Raw genomic sequence first — 12,658 nt, 5'->3', positions numbered from 1 at the left:
CATCTGCCTGGTTACTACAACTGGAGGGCTCAAATTCTAGTTTCCCAAGAGTTGTTGGCTCAACATATTGATTTATAAGTCTTAGGATGAAGAACATGACACGTGGAGCAATATGATTGAACATTTAGCTTATCTTAATTACCATCAACCAGAATTTTTCATTCCCACAACACTTTGGAACTAAAAAGCTTTCCTATCATATGCAATAAAATGTTTCTAATTTACATATAAATCATGACTCTACTGCTTTTGTTTATTATATTTTAGGTTGTAAGGTCAGTCTTTCACAGGCTTAATCATCCGATGAGTTTGCAATTAAAGTATACCACCACAAGGAGGCGATCATGCTTCAATCATGGCCATAGTAAGGTCTAAGCATAGAGGTGATTTTTGCCTGAGATACATTTTTTCCTTCCTCACCTTACCATTTTGTCCACCCTCTGTTAGTTTTCAAAAACTAAAGCTCAAAATAGGAAAATTTAATACTATAAAACTTCTAAAATCTGAGTTTAAATACAGAGAAAGATGTTTATTTCAAAATAAACATCTAGCTATAGATAATGTTTTCCACACTGATCTCACTGTTATTTCTTAAATTTTAATCCAATTTGTGTCTCAGCCTTAGACTTGTGTGTGTCACTTCTTTAGAACTCAGATTTTATCTTGGAATAGAAACTTTCTATATTCTTCTAAAAGGCTCTAGGTTCAATGATTTTAACTCCACAATAATGCCAGCATGACATCAAAACTTCAACAGCTATTTATACTCAAATCTCAGCAGACTTGTAGCTTTTCTCTGTTTCACCACAAGTAGGAATGTTTAATTAAAGGAATGGCTTCTATGTGTGTATCTAACCTCAGAATTAGTTAGGATCTCTCTATCTCTTAGACTTTTTTACATTCTTTTCCTCCAAGAAGCTTTGTGTTGTAAGTAATGGAAATCAACTCTGACTCTAACTTACAATAAATGAGATTCTGTTGCAGAGATACAGGAAAATATCTGGACTGAAGGAAATGCTTAAAACACAGACTTAGGAAACGTAGGTATTAATTCGCAGGAGCAGGAACTGACTGCCTGACAGTCTTGGCTGGGTCAACTGCTAGAGTCATTAGACCCAATTATATGTCTGCCCCTGGCTGCTGTAGGGTGGGAGAAAAATGCTCTGACAAAAGAGAGTCCAGAGTCTATTTTAGCTTGCACAGTAGAGGGGCAGGTGCCTGGATGGACCTTCCCATCGAGACCTCTTCCAGTAGGAGACAAGTAATTCCACAAAAGGAATCAGAGTACTGTACTTTAGAAAATAGTCCTTGGTGGTCAAAAAAATGACAGTTGTTCATGATAGCCATAGGGTGTTTAGTGGAAACTTCTTCTGTGTTATCTCCAAACATGAAGGCTCGACTTGGTACACTTCATTAAAGAAGAGACTGTGGAAATTAGAGTACTGACCCCTCCCCTGGGGATTCTGGTTTCAGGTTCTCACCTGGGCTCTATTATAGATCTTTGAACAGACTTAAAACTCTGGGTTGTCATTCTTTCCTCAGTAAAATGAAGAGTTTGAACTAAATGATCCCTTCCCTTCTTTACATCTGCTCCTTTACTTTAAATATAATACTTTCCCTTAGCAACTCCACTTGTGTCACTGCCCCTACCACAAGCTACATCCTGAAAAGCTTTGTATCTGTCTCCATGTGATATGACACTGTGATCTGAAATTTGAAGTCTTTTTAGAAGGGTGCTGGTCTCTTATTTGTATCTGTTGGATAAACTCACAGTTGCAGCTGCAGTGTTTTCTGACAGACTAGGAGATAAATATAGATGCCTAGCATCGCAGAAGCGTGCAGATCTAAATAATGAAACAGGGAGAAATAAAATAATGCATACCTGTATTGCTACCATTTTTCAGAGATGTCTCTAGCTGAGACAGTGTTATTTTTATTAAGTTTAGATTATTCACACGGAAGTTTCTCGTAAGAACAAACCAAAATAAAAGTCACCTCTCCTATTTTTATGCAGTTGGTGACCTCAGTTACAAACTTTCCATTATCTTGTTTGCTATTTAGACTGGGGATGACCCAAAGAAAAACCATGAAAGCATAGTAGACAGTTAATGAGATGAGCCTATGGACTCCTCAGCTTGAGAACCACCATTCTCCTTATCAGCACTTGAAAAGATGGAAATACTTAAGTCAGTACTGGATGGGCAGGACATTTTTTGTCAAGAGACTTTGGCCATGGGCTCAAGGACTTGTGTCTCAGGCCTCCAGGTAGCTGGGACAGGGGGGTATATGGGGGAGCCAGGATCTGTTTCACTGGAATAAATTTTAGGATGAAACTTTCTCCCAAATTCTTTGACAGTCTCCTCCTCCCCCCTGAGTCAATCAGTCAAGAATTCTCTTATTGCTTGCTCTCTACCCTGCCCCAAACTATGATTTAAGGACAGAGGAACTCAGACTTTTATAAATTGTTCTAAAAGTGCTGAATTTGATGAAATTCTTTTAGTTGAATTAAAACATTTTGAGCTTTAGCTTCTTTGGTGATAATAATTTGAAATTGTAAAAGATAAATATTTAGGGGATATTTAGTACATCATATATTTTCAGGGACTCCAGAACAGCCTGTGGTTACTTATTGAGATCTGCCTCTATGCTTCACATAGACAGGAAGAGACATGTTGGGACAAGCTACGGTTCTCTTTCCAAAGTTTGAAGAAAAGATGCATATATGTGAAGTGGAAATAGTTTGTTTATAAGCAATTTTCTAGTAATTATTAAGTTGTAACAGGAAGTAACATAACTAACACTTTAGCCCAAGAAAGGATAAGCAGTAAATTATCTTTGTTCCATTGTACCAGCCTTCCAAGATAGAGGCTAGGAGTGTACAAGGCAAAAAAAAGAATATATGAGAAATTTACCTGCTACCCTTGAACTTCCTGTGCAGGTTGGAATTTGGTTTCGGACCTTTTAATGACCTCAGTAGGATTCACTTACATTGAGACAGAACCCCTGGCCTCTCCCCTAATGGGAACTTTGCTGCCCCTTCAGGCTGCATGGAAGCAGCACAGTGGTGCCCACCACTCCCCTCCCCTCTCCTCTTCTATAGCTTACACTGTAGGGTCTTCTTATTCTCTCATACCCCCCAAACTACTGGCTTGCCCCCTGACTGCTCCCTGATCATATCTTTCCTCCCTCTTCTAAAGATTTAGTATTTATTTGTTCAAGAGAGAGAAAGTGTGCGCAAGTAGGGGGAGGGTCAGAGGGAAAGAACCTTCAAGCAGACTCTCTGCTGAGCAAGGAACCCAACTTGGGGTCTGATCCCACAACCCATGAGATCAGGATCTGAGCTGAAAGCAAGATTAGGACTGAGCCACTCAGGTGCCCCTCTTTCCTTCCTCTTTTATTTATTTATTTATTTATTTATTTATTTATTTATTTATTTATTTTTATTCTTTTTAAAACGATTTTATTTATTTATTCATGAGAGACACAGAGAGAGAGAGAGAGAGGCAGAGACACAGGCAGAGGGAGAAGCAGGCTCCATGCAAGGAGCCCAATGTGGGACTTGATCCTGGGTCTCCAGGATCACGCCCTGGGCTAAAGGCGGCGCTAAACCACTGAGCCACCCGGGCTGCCTCCCTTCCTCTTTTAAAAGTACATTTTTTATGTTGTGTCTCAGGCACATATATGCCATCTTGAATCATTCTTCACTTCTGTCTCCCCTTTTTAGCCAGCTCCCTATTGTCTGTCACGTGGGGCCTGGTTCATAGTCGCCCTTCCTGTTCCACCTCTTGCTATATCTTCAAACTTGTATTGAATATCTACTAAGTGTCAGAGCTGATCTCAATGGCCATGAGAATGACGCATCCAACCAATTAGCATCATATTGCTGGGGCTACCTTAACACTAAAGACTGTCATCTCTGTGTCATCTGAGCCACTCCCTACCAGGACCACACCCTTTATCTTCTCCCTATCCGGAAGCTCCGCCTTCTTAAATCATAACTCCTTCATTCCACTCTTCGGCCACACTATCCCTTTAACCTCATAGAAACCCGTTCTCTTATTATTTCTCTGTATTATATAGGGGACCATATAATATACTGCCCAATAGAGATTCTTTGGCAGGATGGTCCTGGGCAAAAAGGAACATATGATCACATACCAGTCATCATACATTGCTGAGCCATCTTTTTATCTTATGCAACCTGTGGGTTAGCCATCTGAACTGATTGCCTACTAGTCCCCTGCCAGTTCTTGTATTCTTGTGCCGTGTAGGTCTACAGAACCCCAACCCAGACCTGTGTTGCTCTTTGCCCTTTCTGGCCTCTACAGATTCAGTTCCCTGGGCCTTCAGAGCCACCCTTCAATTGCTTTCTTACCTGCAGTACCTCACTGTTCTGTTCCTCTCAGAAATGATACCACACTTCCACTACTTCTAGAAGACATGCCCTTATTCAATGCTCAACTACTCTTTCCCAGGAAATGGCTAGAATCCTCTGCTCTTGAGAAAACTGAGGTTAGTAGCTGTAAACTCCCTCATCTGTCCATTCCTTACATCTCACCACAAACTTACTTCTAACATGCCTATTCTGGGTCCCTGAATCCCAAAGGTACGTGTCTGTTCTTCTGTTCAGCCACTTAACGGCTTAAATACTCCTCTTCTGGGCTTACACCAAACCTTGTGCATGTCTCTATCACTAACCTCCCATGTGGTTTTATAATTACCTGATTAGGTTTCATATCCCCATTAGGCAGGGAACCTCTTGAAGGAGAGGACTGTGAATTATTCATCTCACTAGCCCCAGGCCTAGCAAGGGCTTCTCAGAGATATTTGCTGAATGAGTGAATGCACACAGGCAGGCAATATCTTTTGTATTTTTCTCTAGGTCATCTTATTTATAAAGAGCAAGAAAAACAAACACCTTGGGGCAATTTATATCCTTGGTTAGTTGAACTAAACAGAGGCTGTATGCTTTCACTTGTAGGCAAAGTGAACAAATAAAATGGCTTCATTCTGGAAAGAGACTGGATCCACAGAGTTCCTAAGTTTAAAGTTTATTTTTAAGACTCTCAATGGGGAAACACATTTTAGTTACTCTGGCTGAACATCTTAAAAGAGTGAATAATAAAATTAAAGTATTACTCAGGACCTGGGATTTTTATTTTATTGTATTTTGATGCAAAACTTTTTAAATTTCTGGCTTAATTCACAGATGCATTATTGTCAGGTCTATGACATGAATAATTTGGGGGGAACCCCTTCCTTTGGGATGAGTCAAAGAATGATAATATTTTTAAAATAATGTAGTTTTAGTATAAAGAAAGATAAATTGCTTCTAGATTCTTGCATTTCTCCTCTTGAATGCTAATATGCGTAAATGTCATGTTTTATATATAAAGATGCCATTATCGTCCCTCTGTTAGATGTGTTGTGTGAAATTTTTTCTCTCCAGGTAATATGTTGTGCCTAGTTATCATCTGTGGAAATATTGGGATTGGGAGTTTGAGATTATCTGTGGCCCTTGAGCAGAGAGAAGCAGATTCCCTAGGGTAGGAGAAGTGGGGTTATAACAATTTGATGAAGACAACATCTTACAATTTATGTATTTTAAGGGATTTTCTACATAACTTTATAGCAAAATGATGTTCATTAATTTAATTTTTAAGAAATTAGGAGATGCCACTTAACACCTCCTCCATCCATTCATCAAGCACATATCACATATCAGACACCATGCTAGGTAGGCTGAATAAGAAAACTCCTTGACCTTCTTGTGTTCTACAGAGGAAGGCAACCACAGAAACAGAATTATTATATAGTGTGATAAATACATGAATAGAGATATCTATCCAGTTTGGTTCTGGCACAAAAGAGGAAAATCTTAATTTGGTAGGAGAGATTCCTATGTAAAGGGAATAAATGTATAATGGTATAAAGATGTGAACCAGTATAATGCATATTCGAGCCTTTAAGTATTGGTCATGGCTGGTGTGTCGAGGGGATTCAGGATGGGGAAGGGGGAATAAAACTGGAAAGGGAGGAAAGAGCCATAAGACAGATGGCCTTGCATGTAGTTCGAAGGGCACTGAACTTTATTCTATAGGCCAAAGAGAGCCATTGAATGGTTGTAATGGAAAGGAAGGGACCAGATCTGAGTGTTTAGAAAGGTCATGCTATATATGCTGTGGGTTGCTTGAGTAGGGGAAATAATTAAAAGCAGAGAAAAGAGTGGGGAGCTCTGGCAGTTGTCCAGGTGATAGATTATAAGGCTTATCCCAAAGTCACAGCTTTGAAAATGGAGCAGAGAGTTAGAAAGATACTTTCTAGGGAGAATGAACAGAACCTGGTGAGTTGATTGGATCTGGAAAGAGAATTGGATGAAGGAAAAGAAGGAATACAGGGTATTTTGGGGGTTTCTGGATTAGGTAATTTCTATGAAGATGTGTCTGTGCCATCACTAAGAATGTGGAGGTGGTAAGAAACATAAAATCAAATACAAAACAACAAGGTATTGAAAATCCCCAAAGGTGAAGAATTAGGGCTCTAATCATCTGCACCTAACTAGCCACAGATATGTCTATAAAGGTTTTTAAATCACCCAATAAGTGGATTAAAATAACATCTTCTTTTTGATAGGCATTTAGAAGCTCTTTAAAAATTATGAAATCTAAATATGTAATTGTTTTCTTAAGAAACTAACACATGGCATAGAAATTAAAAATATTCCTTTTCTACTTAAAAAAATCCACCTATTTGTTAAAACAGTTCAGAAGTAAAATAAGCAAAGAAAGTAATTAAATATGGGACATCCATCCTCTTCCCCTCCTTTCTCCCAGGGCTGGGGGAATGAAGAAAACAGCCAGGTACTATTACAAGCCTGGTAATGAGACATCACATGGAAAAATACTGTGTGTAAGAAATCAATTTGGTAATGTCAATACTTCAAAAAACTTTAGGTTAATATTAACTTGAGCTAGTAGCTAATGTGTTAGATTTGAGTCTTTTAATTGCACAATTTTACCTCTAACTAGTAGCATATTTCTCTAGACTTCATTTAATGATGAGTAATATACTAACACTAAACTAAAGCAAAGGGATGTGAATCCCTAATTTGACGTGACCTTCAGGATAAAGCTGGGCTCAGTGAAAGCAATTTCGTATCAAGTAGACAACTGATACTGCCCCCTGTTACAGTGGTGATTTCGCTTCAAGATAAATAGGCTCAGAACCTTGGAACTCCATGGCAGAGACACAGCCTGAGAAGGAGGCAGATTCCTCTTGGAAAGTGCAATGAGAAATGGTAGACGCTGGTTTATACCCCTTCCTGTGCTTTACAGGACTTTTGCACTCAAGATAGGAAGGAAGAGCTGCAGCCCTCCAATATGCAATAGGAGACAGTTGACAGTGATCCAAGATCTAGGATGGAACCTCCATCTGCTGTGCTGTTACCTGTTTCTGTAAGTGAATTCCAGAGTGAGAAACCTGGATTCCTGTTTAAAATTAGAAGCAAACACAGTATATTTCTGGCATGCTTTCTTTGGTATTATGGAGAATAAGTGCAAAACAGTTTTTAAACTCTGACTTACTTCTTTGCAGGCTGTAAGTTAATTGGATAAGTGTTTTCCAATAGTCCTAGAATGGCTCTGAGGTACACTGAATTTATTTGATCTCGTAGTATTGCTGCATACAGCTTAATTTTCTTCACTTGTGTTTGATGAATCTATGCCTTTTTGCACCTTGATTTAGGCCTCCTGGTGTATGTATGTGCATGTACCTCTGTGCCCCCTTTCTGTGGCTTCTTCTTGATTATGATTATAGATATTCCTGACCTAGTCTTGCAGAAAAGCTCATAGTGTATCATAATCAAACAGTGCTTCCTTAAACATTGTGTTAATCCCAGAAGATAGGCTTTTGTAACAGTACCATATTAAATTTCCATTTTTGTACACCAAAACAATCCAATATTGAAAATTTCATATGATTTTACCCTTAGTTTAACTCAGTGGTTCTTACCCAGTTTTTCTTGTTTCACCTGATAGATGATGTTCTCACATCCCAGGCCTGTCTTTATCTTGTGCTCCCTTGTCTCAGGAAGTGGCATCATCATCCATCCAACTACCCAAGCCTGATAACTGGGAGTTTTCAGAACTCTACCTTCTCCTTCATTCTCCATATCCCACCTATTTCCAAGTCAAACGATTTTTCCCCTCAATACCTTTGAATTCAACTACTTCTCCCTGTCATGACCACTTTCTTGCTTCAAACAAGTGTCATCCTTGGCCTGGGCTAAATACACCAGCCTCCAAACCAGTCTCCCCACATCTGTTCCTGTCCTCATTGATCCAGATAGAGCTTTTCAAAATCTGGTAGTGACTCTCTCCTTCATAAAGCCCTTCAATAGCTTTCCATTGGTATTAAGATAAAATCTACACTCTTAATTTAGTTACAGATCCTGCATTACCTAGCCCACTTCTACACCCTCATCTTGTACTCATTCTTACTATAGCCACACTGGCCTATTTCAATTCTATGAATATGTGATCTTCTTTTCCATCTCTTGATCTTTGCACATTATTTTCCATTTCTCCTACCCCACTTATCTAGCTAATACCAATCTTCCACGGCTCTGCTTAAGCTTTGCTCCCCCAGAGAAACATTCCTTGACCACCTGGGATAAGTTGAGTCCACTGTCATATTGTCAAATAGCATCTGAATCTCTTCACTACAGTCCTCATACTAATGAACTTAGTCAAAATTGTCTTTACCATCACATTCTGAAATACTTAAAGGCAGAGACTATTTCTATCTTGTTTATTGCTGTATCCTCTGTGCTTGGCACAGGGTCTGGCACATGGCAGACTTCCAACAACATTTATTAAATGAAAAAAAAATGATGCTTTCATGAATACTTCCAGCTTTTGAAATAAGATTCTTAGCTTTTTTTCTACAAAATTCCCATTGCCCTATTGGTAATTACTTATTTTATTTTATTTTATTTTATTTTATTTTATTTTATTTTATTTAAGTAGACTGTACTCCCAGTGTGGAGCCCAATGTGGGGCTTGAAATCACAACCCTGAAATCAAGACCTGAGCTGAGATCAAGAATTGGATGCTTAACTGACTGCATCACCCAGGTGCCCCCTCTCTCATTTTAAGGACAAGACTAGAATTTAAACTAGGATAGTGATATTTTTGACAAAGCTTGAATCTTTCCTTAAATTTTTATATAGATAGCCATAGAGGGGCACCTGGGTGGCTCAGTCAGCTAAGTGCCCAACTCTTGGTCTCAGCTCAGGTCTCAATATTACAGTCATAAGTTCAAGCCCTGCACTGGGCTCCATGGTGGGGGTGGAACCTATCTATTTTATATAGATATAAAAATATCTATATCCATATATATATATGCATATATATATATATATATAGAGAGAGAGATGGATAGATAGATAGATAGATGATAGCCATACACATACTATCTATAACACATACATATAGTTTTTATCAGGAACCAATTATTGTGGCAGAGCTCATGGTAGATTCAGCACTGTGTTGAGGATGACTTTGTAGTTGAAAACAGTGTAATCTATCTAGAACAGCTCAGCTGTGAAGCCTAAAGACTCATTGCAACAGGCACATCAAGTTGTAGAGATGATTTCCTTAGTTAAAAGTACCTTCATTGCAGGAAATGGAGCCATAGGTGTGTCAGCCATATTTGTGTGGCCCCAGCACAATGATCTTTATGTTTGAGGTAGGAGCTGGAGAGTGAGGTGGAAGAGATGAAACATGAAGTTGAAGGCAGCCCTGCTAACTTCTGGTTGGGGAGAAAAGCCTGACTTCAGGGAAATATCTAGATAAGAACATAAGACAGTGTTTTAGTTAATGGATTTAACTCAAGTTAAACTATTTAACTCAAGTTAAGTGTAATAAACTATTTTCAAAGGTGTTGGATGGTGTAACGGGGATTAGCAAGAGGTGGTGAAGACTCTGGAGACAGAATCTAGTCTGTTGGCTTGAAGAGGCAAAGGGTTAGGGAATGGTGTCACCCAAACCCTAAGAGAGCTGGGGCCATGGGGGTGGCCCACTCAGCAAGAGTAGCAGCCATGGAGGAGCACAGTTGTTTCCCTCCCTTACTGGAGCTTCCCATTGTCCAGATCAGTCAGGATTCAGCAAGGGAGGTATCCCACATGATAGAGGTCTGCTTTTTGGAATCCTCAGTAGAGTGGAGAAAGACAGAGAGTAGATCTAGGTGGGGTGGGGTCAAACAAAGAAACAGCATCATAATATATAACTGGTGCTGGATTTTATAATTATTGTATGTGTACAATTAGTATTTCTTTTTGTGCTGAATAAATGAATTATGGATTTACCATATCTTCTAGTTCCTGATCTTTTTATCCAATGATTAAGTAAAAGAAAAATTATTTTTTTTATCCCATATGTACTCCATATGTACTGTTAGGTTGAATTCCAGTAGTTTTTTTCTTTGTAAATTAGTTTTTGGTACTAAATAGCTAACATTTATCGATCCTATCTTAGTGCCAGATACTGTTCGAAGTCCTTTACATACATTAATTCATTTAATTCTCAGAACAATTTTATGAGCTAGCTATGATACTGCCTAATTAGTAGGCAATGCAGAACTGTATCTTATTCTTTATTCTTATTCTTGTTGCTGCTGAGATAGTGCTAGGACCTTCTCTTGTTGCTGTAGAGGCCGCTGCTGCCCACCCTCCTTGGGAGTAGGTACTGGTTGGCCCTGAGCACTTCTCAGGTCTACTCTACTGCAAGAAGCCCAGCTGAGCAATTTGTATGCAGAGTGAGCTTCTGCTGGAGTATTCCTAGGTAGGGAGTGACTGCAGGGTAGGTGCTCTCTCTCATATATCATCAATAGTAAAAAAAAAAAAAAAAACATTTTGGCTGACTTCCTAGGTACATGCACACAAACCCACAGAGTGAGCCCTTGCCTTGCACAGAGGCCTAAGTTTATATGTAAGGGGAGTATATCTAGCTACTGATCTAGTCATCATGTCTCACCTTGGCTTTCCCATACTTCTTTCTCCTTTATTTGTTCTTCTTGGTCCTCTGCAACTACAGCAAAAAGAGCCAGTGAAGAACACCCCTTCTTGTCTGGGGAGTGAATCATATTGTATCTTGTTAGGGTACATGAAGACAGTAGCCATAGAGTCCTTAAGAAGGGTGGCCCATCCAGCCCTGTGGGCCAGGATACCTCCTGATATTCTGTGACAATCTTTGTGACTCTGATCATTTTTCTGGGGTGATCATCCCCAGCCTTCATCAGAATCACTGATGTTGCCATTGACTCTTATTGTATGTGTGAGAGAGGCGGAGCCATAAAAGTCAAGGTCCCACATAAATTTTATCAGAACTAGGACTACAACAGCCAACTCCTAGTTCAGAGGTTTCCATACACTGGCCTGTCTTTCCACATAGGAAAGCTCAGAGTGCTGGTTGAGATGTCAAACTCGCTGCCAACCTTGCTGTAGTCCTGAGACGTTAGAACCCGTGTTCAAAGTCATACAATGAAATCTTGGATCCCTATATTTCTTCACATAAAAAAAAAAAAAAGAATTGTTTTGAACTCTGCAGTTCTAAGTCCTATGTGGTAGAGAAAAGGTGAGGAGAAATATTTCAGGTCCTACTCTTTAGACCTTGGGTGATGGCAACAGAAAGTTCCAGCAGGGAGCCCCAAGAATCTTTGGGAGTCTGTGGTTCACTGCATCATACTTATGATCCATTTTTCAGAGAACAAGACACAGCCTGTCCTTTTGAAGAAAGAAATGAACCCTTTGAAGCACTTGTTTGAAAAAAAAAAAAAGTATGAAAATGATTTGAAAAGGTATCTTGATATTTTCAGCTTCTTAGAGCAATTCTTTTTAAAATAGATGGCAAAGAGTTTGCTGAGTAGTTTTTGATTCTAATGCTTATAAGTAAAAAGGAGTACGAGAGTAGCTCGTCTATGCTAAGTTTAACATCCATGGGAATGAGAACTGTTTAAGGAAGGCATTGTGCACTGATTCAATCCTTAATTGTATGGGGAGTAATTATCTGGCATTGGCTTCATTCTATTCATGATGGCTTACCTCTCCCACTGCGTACCTGTTGGCAACAGCTACTGCCATTAGCCTTTTGGACAGAGCAGATAATGAGAGGGACAAGGGGACTATTCATACCTGCCTGGTCACTTGTGAGTAGTTTATCTGTGGATTGCCCTCAGCTAACTTAGTCATGCCCTGTGCCACTCGTTGTTTGTACTTGTCAACTTGCAAATTGTCACTTGTATAGGGTTAAGTAGTAAAGGACGCTGATTTAACTTAATTTGCCACCTACAGTATTATCTAATGTGATGGGGAAGGAGAAAGGGAACAGATAGTCACACATCTTCTATGTATCAATTACTGTGCTTGCACTTGCTCTCATTACTTCTCCATGAAGATGATGCTATTAGCCCCATTTTACAGATGAGGAAAATGGCACTCAGAAAGGGTTAGGTAGCTAGTTGGTGGCAAAACCAAGGTTACAATTGGTCTATTTCATTCCAAAGTTCTAGTTTTTTTTTTTTTCCTCTGCTGTGCCATCTGACTCAACAGAACAGCTGGTGGTTCATTTTAGATCTGTGTGTGCAAGGTCAATATAAACTG

At 39.3% G+C, this 12,658-nt stretch overlaps 1 protein-coding gene across 1 annotated transcript in view; it reads left to right on the top strand.

Annotated features, from left to right (window-relative positions):
• The window catches only part of SLC35F4 (solute carrier family 35 member F4), a 232,826-nt gene that overhangs the window by 103,257 nt on the left and 116,911 nt on the right, over nt 1-12,658 (top strand). The window lies entirely within an intron of this gene.

This window comes from Canis aureus, chromosome 9 (genome assembly GCF_053574225.1).
Source record: "Canis aureus isolate CA01 chromosome 9, VMU_Caureus_v.1.0, whole genome shotgun sequence".
Taxonomy (NCBI): Eukaryota; Metazoa; Chordata; class Mammalia; order Carnivora; family Canidae; genus Canis; species Canis aureus.
This window is presented reverse-complemented; position numbering and strand designations above follow the sequence as displayed.